Raw genomic sequence first — 12,709 nt, forward strand, 5'->3', positions numbered from 1 at the left:
GATCCATAAAACCTGTGTTTATGGAGTTCACTTAGGACATCCTTCTCCCCAACAGGCTTCATGGGCCAAGCCCTGTATTTGCAAAACCCACCACACTGTCCATAAGGAGGGAGCCCCTGTCCCAGCATTCCAAGAGCAAGATAGAGTTCCATCCACCCACCCCACCTTAGTCATGTTTACCACCAGAATCTATGGCTGTGGCTGGGGGAACAGAATGGACCGCATCTGTATTTCCTGCTCCTGCCTTACAGGAGAGAACTCACTTCCCCAACCCACAGGGAAAATGGAAAATGAGGACTGCTGGGAAGGAAGAGGACAGAGGAGACTCACAGAAAGTCCATGACACCAGTCATAAAAGACAAACATGAGACATTGTCTCCAAAAGATTTGGGTAAACAAAAAAATGAAGGTTTTGACTAAATATATTCAGTTTGTTGCAGCGTTACATTACTTTTTTCCTTCACCATGAAGATGCTTTTGATACAAGGCAGCAAGGGGCACTAAAACCTGCACCGGCCAAGGGCTCTATCCAAATAGTTTACCAGTCACAGAGTTCTTTACCTGTGTATACCCGCAAGTCTACTCTTTATTTTGTTCAGAAAACAAAATAAAGGGATTTATTTAACAAACCAGGGGAAAACAGTTACTGAAACCAAAAATAGCTACTTACCTCATCCGAAGCAGTGTTCAGTATTTTCAAGTCCTAAATACAACCGTTCCCAAGTGTCTTCCCACCACTGGGGACCTGTAGCACATGGTAGTGAGACTCTAGGCCGGGATCCAACTCACAAAGACAGCAGAAGACAAAACAGGAGACGCTGCTGAGATGCCCCAGTGCAGCATGAGACCAGCAATGCTCAAAACAGCAGCTGCAGGGGCCAAACCACCCGAAAAACTCACATAGCTTCACAAGGCACCTTGCTCCAGGTCTTGGCCTTCCCTGCCAGGGTGTACCAGCGGCAAAGTGGGACAGTTTCAGACCCTTGGCTACCTGCAAAGCTGATAAACTTTTCTACTCTGAGGTAGGCTACTTGTAGCCTCTCCAGTCCTTCAGAGACCCACGACAGCCTTCTGGAAGATCAGCACGGTGGGAGCAGAAACCTCTGACCTTGGACGGCCTGAAGATCCAAAAACACTGAAATCCTGGATGCTGAATCCGTGAATGTTCAATCTCAAATACTGAATGCTGGGGGTTGCTTCTGCAGTGTCTTATATTTCTTATCAGAGTCTCCACCACCGATATTTTGTCTGCATTTTCCCTGGGGCTATCTGTCCTCACAGCACCCCCTCCATGGGACACCAACTGTAACACTCTTTGGCTTCAGCCACCAGTTACACTTTGGCAAGTCGACTGGGAGGAGAGGAACAGGTATTCTGGTAATACCACACAGGAATTCTTGAAATGAAGGGACAATGTTGTCTGCTTTTCCTTCCAAGGCCTCGAACACTTCCACCAAGTCAGGATGGCAGCTCTGCCTCATCTCTGTGTGACTGAAATCTAAATGTGCCATTTGGATGCTACCTTTCAGTGGAAGGAGTTCACCATTGTTGTGGTAAGTTTTTATCAACGGTTTTGAAATCATAGCTTCAATACTGCTGAATTGGCTGGCCTTTTCTAAGAGTTGGAGTCAGCCACTCACAAAAGGAAAGCTGCAGTTTGACTGTCCAGGCTTTCAGTTGGTCACAATCTATTCCTTCTAGTGAGATAGCCAATTGGCCAGCCAATCAATGCAAAGTGGGCCACACTGGGTAGGAGCCCGAGAACCAGTTGTGAGGAAGACGGTCCCAGCCCTCTGGGGCTTGTTTCAGAAGGGAGGGCAGAGAGTAAACATTTATTTAAATATTGAATAAAATCAAACTGCAGAAACCTCTGTGATTTGTCCCTTGCTCATATCTTCCTGTTTACAATAGGTGTTTCCCCCCTCATTCTCTTCAAAGCAGATGCCTGGATTTTTTATTTCTTAGAACAGCCCTGTTCCCTTCCATCTCTGAGAACACACACTGATTCCTTTATAGAAAGAACTCTCCCTAAGCCCTCACAATTTTACTTCCTTCACCAGGTTAATCTGTCCTTTAGATTTCAGTTTAAACTACATTTCTTGAGGGATCCTTCCCTCAGATTTCCTGAGATTCCCTCAGGAGTCTTTGTAGGATATTTGATTACTGTATCCCAAGCTGATACTATGCTCCATGTAAGTAAAAAGCATGGCCTCTTGTATTTTCATGCCACACTATACATATTCCCTCCTCAGAGTCTTTGTGTTTTCTGTGCTTGGAAAACTTATCTTCCAGATAGCTACATGGTCCACTCTCACTTTTTTCATGTTTTTGCTCAGCTATGACCTTAGCCATGGGGTCTTCCTAACCCCCTAACATATATATATATAAGCCATCCCAACTTTAGACATCACTATTCCACCCCCCATTTTCCAGCACCTATACTATTCAAAACTCTTTTTTTTTGTTTTGCTAGTTCCTTAAAAGTGATGCCTGTATCCATTTAATTGATTTTTTCCCCCTTAGTAGCTCAAATAACTATTGGCAGGTATTAGATGTGCAATCAATATTTATTGACTGAAAGGCTGATTAGTACCTAGTGTTTAGCAAATTGTTGACTTTAGCAAATTGATGAACGTGGATGAAAAAGTATAGGAACTATGAAAACAAATGGAGGGCATTTAAATTTGTTAGAGGATTCGCATACAGTGCTTAGAGTAAGAAGGAAGGTTTCAGTCATTGTATAAATGATAGGAATTTAATAAGTCAAGTGCTACTCAAATTTTGGTACATTGTCATAAGGCGAGAATGTCTGAGTAGAGATGGCGACTTGTAAAACTCATCCCTTCCCAGACAGCCAGCTGACTCAGCCCTCTGCTCTTTGACCTGTATTCACTCAGCTGACAGTTTTTCTTCCTGCAGTTTCTTGTCAACAATGGACAATGAAAAAAAAAAAAGTCCAGTAGAGATATTCATTCCAGGGGTTGACCTACTGGAAGCTAAACCCTGCAGCTATTTTCCAACAGCATCCCTCAACTCCCAGGAAAGCCAGAGAGAACAAGGAGCAAAGGTTAGGGGCAGAGTCCTAGAAGTGTCATTCTCTCTTTCAGGAAGCTGGAGTTTTGTGGTTGGTGGAATTGTATGAGTATAGAACAGAGTCCTGTGTCTGAAGCTTCAGGAAATGAATTTCTTCTACTTTAAACATTTTGGCCATTCAAGTTATTTAATGTTACTGAAGGATCTCTGGTTCCTTTAGAGCTGGAGCATGATTTGCTCCATCAAATACCTGGAAGGATATCAAATGCAAATAGAGGAAGAAATAGCAGTCTGGATATTCATGGTGACAGTTTGCATATTATCAGGGGAAGGGAAGGAAAAGTAGATATCTTTTTTAAATAAAAAAAAAAATTATGGCAGTTTTATTGCCCTCTTTTTTTAATGTTTAAATGATATGGTTTAAACAAATAATGACTTAATATGAGTACTATGTTAAGTGTGTGGCTTCAGAATTAAATGTGAGAGAGGGAGCATACAAAATGAAAGCAAAAGCAATCCATTGTAAATGATTCAGTTGGTTCAGCAAAGGACTTCAGTATACAGAGTGTATTAGAAATAGCTAAAATAATTAAGAGAATTTATTCAGGAGAAGAGTCAGTGTGTGTGTGTGTGTGTGGGGGGGGGAACCTATAATTGCAATGATCAGATATCCAAAAGTGTAATTTAGAATATTATGAATATTTTTACTTTGCAAGGGTGGTTTAATTAATCCTTGAAGAGTTAAAAATGAAGATGAAAGGTAAAATGGCTGTTATGAAATAGATATTTTACTGACGATTTTGAATGAGTATTTATGGGTGTGGAGTTTATTATAAGGAATCAATGAGAAATTCTATTTATGATTCATGCATGAATGATTTTGTTTATATATTAAAGTTCTGTAGCTACAGGGGGCTGCTGGATTATAAGAAATGTCAACATTTTAATTTTTCACACAATAGATATTTTAAAAACAAACATAATGTCTGAATTCTCATAAAATGCTCATGAGTTTACCAAATAGAAACTTTCACCTGAGATTGTCTTATTATATATATATATGGATTTTTTAAAAAAAACTTATTTATTTATGCATACAGAACTGGGATATAGGCCAGAGTGCAAGGGTAGTGAGAAGCTCACCAGAGACAGAGTGGAGAGCAGAACAGGCCAACTGACAAAGTACACTGCTGAGGGGAGAAGTGGGGAGGTCAGGAGAGGTCTGCCATGCCATGTGGTCACCTCTGGGGCAGAGATCGAACTCATATTTGAAGTGGCTTTAGCTTCTTAATTCTGTGCTTTAACCCGCTGCGCCACCAGGGAGGGCCCTATATATGTATGTTTTTAATTTAAATTGAATATTGGCTTTGTGTTTGGGAGGTATAGGACTTCTCCCTTCAGGTATTATGACCATACCCATTTTTTCCTATCAACTCCTGGGTGTCATGCCTATTTTCACTTGGTAACAGGTTGGGACCATCCTAAAAACAGTAGTAATAGCAATTTAGCCTAAATTTCAACAAAATCCCATACAATATTTAAGTGGATAACTATACTGCATTGGAAGCTACTTTAAAGACTGTTTACAGGATACTGTTCCTGGAATGTAATAAGCCATATATATAGAAATAAAACCATGCAAATTATGCTTACTATCACATCAAACTCAGGTCAATTAGCTTTTAAGGTAATTTTCACTAGGAAGATTAACAGCACTCAATTCATATACAAAGGAAAGAAATTATGAAGTGTATATCATCCTCGTTGTCATTGTTAGTCTAAATAGTAACTGATTGCATTATAACAAAAGTATTTCATTGTAGCTAAATGTATTTCATTATAACTAACAATAATCATACAGTTTATGGATGAGGGTAGTAAATTTACATAGGTTCTAAAACTTGGGTAAGGACATCTAGCCATTATGAGACAGTAAAGGACTTTGTATCTACTGTTGTGAGTTAAGAAAGTCCATCTTCAAAATCACAGTGGTGGCTGAGCCCTGGCATTTCATGTTAATTTATTTTTTTCATTTTAATTTACATGTATAGTTCAGCACATTTTATATTATTTTCTTATGCCTCAATATTTAAATGGTGTCAAACATTTTAAAGTTTAGATAAAATTCACATAACTTACAGTTTACCATTTTAATCATTTTAAGTATATAGTTCAATGACGTTTACTACATTCACCATAGTGGTGTTAGCACTGAGACTTAAGCCCTAGGCCACCAGGGAGGCCCCTTTTTGTGTTTTTTTTTTTTTTTTCTATCTCTTTGTTCATTTTTTGGTAGGTATTCTTCTCTGTGATTTAGCTAGGAAAGCTTTCATTATTTCTTGTATGGGATATCTAATGTTTGCAAACAAACTCCTTGAACTTCTGTTTTTATGGGAAGGCTTTTATTTCTCGTTCATATATGAAAGAGAGTCTTGAAGGATATAGTATTTTTTAGCTGGCAGTTTTTATCTTTAAGCATTTCAAAGATGTCACTCCATTGCCTACTTGTTTATATGGTTTCTTCAGAGAATTGTGATATGAACCCGGTGGGAAGACCTTTATAGGTTACCTGTTTTTGCCTTGCCGCCTTCAATATTTTTTCTTTGTAATGAACTCTTGGAAGTTTCATGAGTATGTGCCTTTGTATAAGAAGAGGAGACTGTACTCATTCTTCAATATGCATTGGGTGTATGCTATGTGTCAAGATGTGGGCATGAAGTTGTAACAGTGGATGAAGAGTTGTCAAAATAATACATTTGGAAGAAGAGGAATTAGAATTAAATCCCACTATTTGCTTCCTAAGTGTATAACCCTGTGCAAGTTATAATCTTGTCGGGCTCCATTTCTTGATTTGTAAAACATGAAAACTAATAGTTCTTACATCACAGGAACGAGAATATCAAATGTGTGCAACATCTAAAGCATTTAGCAGAGCACCTGGTACAGCACTCACTCAAAAAATCTTAACCACCATATCTATCATAATCATGATTTTAAGCAAGACAAAGACTAATTATTCTAATAAGTTAATGAGATAATAATTGTAAGTATCTAAAGTAATGCATGTCAAATTATAAAATGTCTCATATAAATATTATTCTTTTGTTTTTAAGCCATTTAAAAATAGAAGCATTTTTAGCTCTTTGGTCATACAGAGAAAAACTGAGGAGGGAATTTGGCTAGAAGCCATAACCTCTGGCACAGTGAAACATATGCAGTGAATAAATGAGTTTTTATGCTCTTTTGTTTCAATCATATGTATGTATGTGCATGGGAAACGGATAATGTATTTCTTATTTGGAATTGCAGGGGGAAAGAATAGAAAACATTAACGTAGAGAAGGATCTCAGCTAACTGGGGAGCAGGTTAGGACACGTCAGCTTGCTTTAGCAAGTGGATCACATAACTTTTGTAGTTTTATGCCTAAGTGGTGCCAAAAAATAAAGGCAAAATATGTTAAATATTGTCAATAGCTGAAGAAGTTGTGGGGGTCTAATCTAAAATATGGCTAAGGATTTAAATGAAAAAACAGAAGTAAAGGATTACTGTCTGCCTCGTTTTTGCTCCCATCACTTAGCTGTGTTTCCATCTCTCTCAGGATTCTAGAGGAAAGGTCATAAAATCAAGGTCAAACATCTGAAAAATGCAGATACTGTGAGTTTGAAAGCAGCAACATTCCCAAGCATATGCCAGCTTGTACATTTAAAACAAGGGGCTAACTTAATAATTAAATCTTCAGGGTCTTCCAAAATTTAACTTAATTCAGCAGTTCTCTGAAAAACAGTAAAATCCTTTGGGTTCCCAAACTCAGGCATGCTGAATTTCTCAGGCAGTCCTGTCAGGAATATTCAGGATACAAGGAATCCAAATTTGGGCACTGACTCCCTGGGGAATGTCACTCAAAACCATTCTGGTTTGGCTAAGCCTCCCTTCACTTAGGCACCAGTCCATAAACATAAGTTTAAAATTCCAAGAATGTGTTAAATCTGGAAAGTGAATAATACATATTTTAGGGTCCTCATTAATGTATTTTACAAGATGCTGTGGGGAATAGTTTTTCAAAGATGGCACAATTCAAGGAGAAAAGTTGCTCAGATTGCAGACTGCTTCATTATCCTGAGTCATTTTCCAAGACTCCACTTAACATTTGCTGATCAATTTGTGGCAAGACAGAGTTGTGGAACCATATATTCACACTGTGAGTGACTTTAACCCTGAGAACTCTATGAATGGCTCCATAAACCACACCTTTAAGTACCAGCATGTAATCATAAAACTGGGCTTTGTCTTTTATTTCTTAAAATAAACTAGAGGGTGAGGAGGCAAGAAGTTCTTCTAACAGTGGCATTTTTAATTTCCAATAAAGTGTTTCTTTTATTTCTGTGCCATCATATTTAGTAAGAATAGCAAAATAAACATTTAATCAACATTTGCTGAATGAATGAATGAATGAAAACTAACAAATCCCATGCCATCTTGGAATGTTTAATTCTTTTTCCTCTTAGCCCCAGAGAAATTTAAGACTCATGTCAGAACATCTGAAATCAATGTTATATAGTTAATAAACCATCTGTATTAAACAAGAGTAACACTTGACTGCATTTCTTTGTAAAGGGCTCAATTCTGCACTATTGCCAGCTTCAAAATATCTACCAAAATGTGTGCCAACCACTGTAACTTTGATTGAAACAAACTCCTAATACACTTGGATTCTTGAAACCCTAGTAGGTAACTGTGGAAAAGGTGAGCCTGATAAGAGCTGCCTGCAGAGATACCCACCTGGATGAGGTTTCCCTGGGGTTCCAAGTCCATACACCCTCTGCAGAACTTAATCAGGCTGCTGCTGCTATTTGTGATGATACTTTATTGTCAAAGTCACTGAAAAGTCTCAACAATTGTAATGGAACATGTTACTATCGACTAATTTGTGTGATTGCTTCTCCTATCTCCTTTCTTGTGGAATTTCTAAAACTGCTAGTACTATCTTTCCTGGTTGTGTGGAAAAGGCCAATCTGTATATATAGGAAAGGTAGTTTCACATAATATAATTGCCAGTTACAATTATATTAAGGCAGTTAAAGTGCATTTCTATCATGGACAACCCAAAATGTCCTAATATAAAAATTACTTTAGCCTGGAATCCTCAATGATCACTTAAGACATTGGTTAAATATATTTTAGGGCATTCAAAGAATAGATATTGTTGTTCTATCATGAGTGATAAATAAAGGTCTGTATTTACACACATGAAACTGGTGATATATTGATCAGTGAAAAAGAACAACTGGGTGATTTTATTCTATAAATGAACTATAATTCCAAATGGGGAGAGAGAATTTAAGAGACTCAAATATATATGTGTATTTGTGTATGTATGTATTTGTATTACTGATTTCACACACACCCAAAAGTAAAACATGGTTATCTCTTGATAATAAGATTTTGAAGGATGATATTTAATGCTGCCTTTTTACTTATGTATATCTTAAATTGGTCTGTAAAAACCTATTAGGGTATTTTTGAAAACATGAATATGGGGCACTCTATCCTTGGTTTCATTGTGTGTTTTCCTCCTTTCTCTGTTCTGTTTAGGTGCAATACATTTTTAAGCTTATACAATAGAGAAAATGAAGAAATGTTAGAGAACAAATGCCTTCAGTTTTTGTTTTTTTTTTTTTAAACAAGCTCTGGTCAATTTCATTAAAGAACATTTTTGCATGCTTATTTTTCACCAGTCTATTCTGGCTTGCTTTTGATAATAGCATTATATATATATATATAATGCTTTTAAAATAGTATTATATATAAATTATACAAATTTATACATATATATAAATTATATAAATGATTATATAATCATTATATAAATGATGCCCACTGTACAAGCTCTGTAGTTTCCACCTGCTGTGCCTACTTCAGGCTTATTGTTACTGTAGTGGTAGACATCAGTTTTGGCCAATGTGGCTTAGTACTCTGTTACAGATTTCTTCAAGGCCTGACAGTTGTTGGTGAGGATGACCAGTTTTGTTGTACTTTGATCATTTCTAGAGTTTGCTTGTAACCTGTTTCATAATGAGTTGGAGCTTAGAGTTGGTTGAGTCCAGTGATGTTTTAATCTTCTATGTGGCTACCAACTTCTTACTTTAGGTGTGGGGTAGCCCCCAACCAAGAGCAACTGCCATGATGACTGGGCAAGAGAAAGGAAGGAGTTTCCACAATCAAACACCTTCAATATTAAAGCCACGTGTTATTTAAGTATTTACCATGTTTACATTACTAAATTTTTATAGTTGGTGGGTGAAGAGAACAAGATACAAATAAATGTCTATTATCAAGAAAATTCAAATTTCCTTTTCTCCAGGATATTAGCAATATCATCATGTATATCTTGAGTGGATGATATACTAATATGAGAAACTAAGTGTTTTAGACAGCTGAACTGTTTGGGAAAATTTAAGACAGATTCCCGACAATGCATTCTTGGGTTGCTCCTGGTTCCTAAGATAGGTATCAAATTTCATATCTTCCAGTTACCAATATTCATTTTTTCCATGGAATTAAATCAGACCAATAGCCAGGACTAAACCCTCTTGCTGGGGTTCCTTTTCTGGGATATTAAAATAATATTTTATATGTGATATCTAGAAAATCACAAGAGTCAACGTGAAGGGGAAGTACCATTTACATTGACCCCACTTACTAGTACCCACCTTGGTCACAAATCTCAGTAGGCCATGAACTGGGCTTCCTGTGCAGGGAATCTACTAGAAACCAGGGATGAAGTTGAGCAACCAAGTTCACCTATATAGCAGAAATGGTAGGCAGGTGCTCTCTCTCTCTCTCTTTATTTTTGGCTTTGACTTGCACCCAGGGATTTAGAGCAGAGGTGTGGAGTGGAACTCATGGAAGAGACATGAAGGAGATGCTTGGAAGACACACATGGATGACAGACACTCGGGGAAGCTAGCCTTGTCTGTGGCAGACACAATGACAGCCATTATCTTCATATTTTGCATTTTCTCTTCTTCTGCCCTAGCTCTCTGGAACCCGCCTAATCCTTAGACTCATGACAACTTTTCAAGACTCAGTGCTTCTGCTGTAGATCAAACTTACTTGGATGTTTACTGTGAGGGAATGGGCAATTTTCTGAGTTTTATTAAAAATCTACTTTCTTTTTTCCTCTCTCTCAATGTATACTAATTCCATTAAAACTCTTTCACACTAAAAGGATGCTCTTTTCCCTTTAGGTGTACGGATGGCAGGATGCCTCTTAGACTGTGTACCACTTAATAGTTTGAGGTCCTTGGGTAGTCACTTGTCACCTGCTAACATTAACATTTTATTTATTTCTGCCCAACTAAAAATAATAAAAGGAGAAATGATACTGTAAGAAAAAGCCACCTATCTGTTTCACTGTGAGAAAAAGAATTGGTTTACCAAGTACATCATAGAAGTATCTCCAGGAGGTGACAAGGAAAATGGCTCTTTCTACCATTTACCTTCTACCTGAACTAATGATTTCAGTGGTGGTCTTCTCTAAATCACTAGTGTGGAGTCAGTTATTGTACCGAATACAAAGTATTTACATTGACATTTCCAAAATACACCTTTTGATAGCATTCTTCAAAAAATAACAGCCAATTTATATATCCTTTTCATATATACATATATATATATATAATAGTTTTAGAAAAATGAGGTAAAATACTACTTTAGACTATAATTATAAATTTCTTTAATCACAACTGGAAAACTTTGGGAAGAAATGTATTTAGGAGAAAGAGAAGAACTGTACATTTTCTGTTTGTGGGGTTTTCTTTTCCCTTTGTGCAACTAGTATGAAAATAATCTTGCAATATGTGCTGTTTACTGTGTTACCCTTTGCTTCTCACTTGAATGTACTGCATTAATTAAGAGCCCATTGTTGAAATGCTCATGCAATGATTGTACTGGCATATTACCTGTACTACAGCCCAAAGATCTTCAAATGCTTTAGAAATATTTGCAAACCATTTCTCTTTACATTCCACTAAATCATTTCATCTTCACAATCCATAAATGGGCAGCAGGAGATGGATTCTACATGGGACCCTCTTCCTTTAGATTAAAGGGGAGACAGAGGAAAGGATGACTTAACTACTCTGTATATACTATGTGGCAGATTCAAAACCCCCTCCCCCACCATGCTATTATCTAAATATGCTGACTGGCAGACCGCCAGCCCCCCACTGTCACAGAGCAGTGGTTCCCAGTGAGGGTTTCAGGTTATATGTCTGGATTCACACCCCAACTTATACTTCCAAACTATTGGGCAAGTCTTTTAAATTCCTAACCTTTACTTTCCTCAATTGTAAAATCAAGGACATTTATGTAAAGTCAAGGTCAAATCTACTTCACAAGGTTGTTGTGATAATTAAATTAAGTAATATGTCATTCTCTTGGCTCTCATGGTAAATCTCAAAGCTTGGTATTTTATGGCACTTCCCCAGCAGAGTATATTGCTAAAGTGACAGCGTAAGTGAGGGAAGTCAGAGGATGAGGAACCCACTTTTTGTTTATTCAAGAAAAACCTGCTTTAAAATGAGATTAACTTTAAGCTCTTTGAAAAAAAAAGGGGGGGGGCTTTATCACTTGTTTCTAGCCACTAATTCTAAATGGCTTTGTGCCAAAGGTCACATCATGCAGCTTAATGTCACACTTCACCTGTGCATTCATGTCTTCACTTGACAAATGTATGTAGTGCATGCTCCATCCATGCAGTGCATGGATTTAGATGTGGAAGATTCAAAGTTTGCTTAGGACAGATATGATATTTACCCTAAAGCTGCATCGAGCTTTACACATAGGAACTGGACCAGGTGAAACAAAAGTAGACAGAAAGAGATGGAGCAGAGAACTTGAGAGCATCTGATACTCAGTACCTGACAACTGGCAGGCTTGGCTTGGTTGCTTTGGAGTTTAAAATTATTTCTTTCATGTTCCAGCTTTACAATTTGCCTTTCTATAACTTTCTCCCTTCAGCTCTCTGCACGTCAGGCATTCCTTCTTTTCTTCCGATTATTTCACATCTAAAACTTGAAGTGTGATAAATTCCAAATTCTTTCCTCCTCTCAAGTGCATGGTCTCCAAGATTCCTGAAGAGGGAAGATGAAGGAGTCTTAAAACACATGGATCTCACCCATCCATGTACCCCCAAGGTGGGAGCGAGAGAGGAAGGGGACCAATGATTCTAGGCAACCCTTGGCAAGCAATCAGATTTATAGAAAATGTAGTGTGGAAGTGGGTAAACTCACAAGGTCAAGCTTACTTACATTTGTAGAGGAATCTGTGACTACACCCTAAGGCAGTATGTAAAATGTGAATCTTTGTGGATGTGATGTAAAAAGTTCTCATGAGTCAAGATCTAGATGTGTGGTTTTCTTGTTTTAAGATTTATTTATTTATGCATATAAGAACCGGGGAACAGGCCAGAGGTGTGGAGGGTGAGAGGATTCAGCAGAGACAAAGTGGGGAGTAGAACAGGTGGAGTGACTGCAACACACTGCTGAAGGGAGCAGTGGGCCAGACAGGGGAGGTCTGCTGTACTATAAGGGTCATCTCCCTGAATGGGGAGGAAGCTGGAGTTGCAGTGGCTATGGATAGTGTCATACTAATGTGCTTTAACCCTTTGTGCCAC

The sequence above is a fragment of the Condylura cristata genome, unplaced genomic scaffold (genome assembly GCF_000260355.1).
Source record: "Condylura cristata isolate star-nosed mole 26May11 unplaced genomic scaffold, ConCri1.0 scaffold00004, whole genome shotgun sequence".
In the NCBI taxonomy this organism is placed as follows: Eukaryota; Metazoa; Chordata; class Mammalia; order Eulipotyphla; family Talpidae; genus Condylura; species Condylura cristata.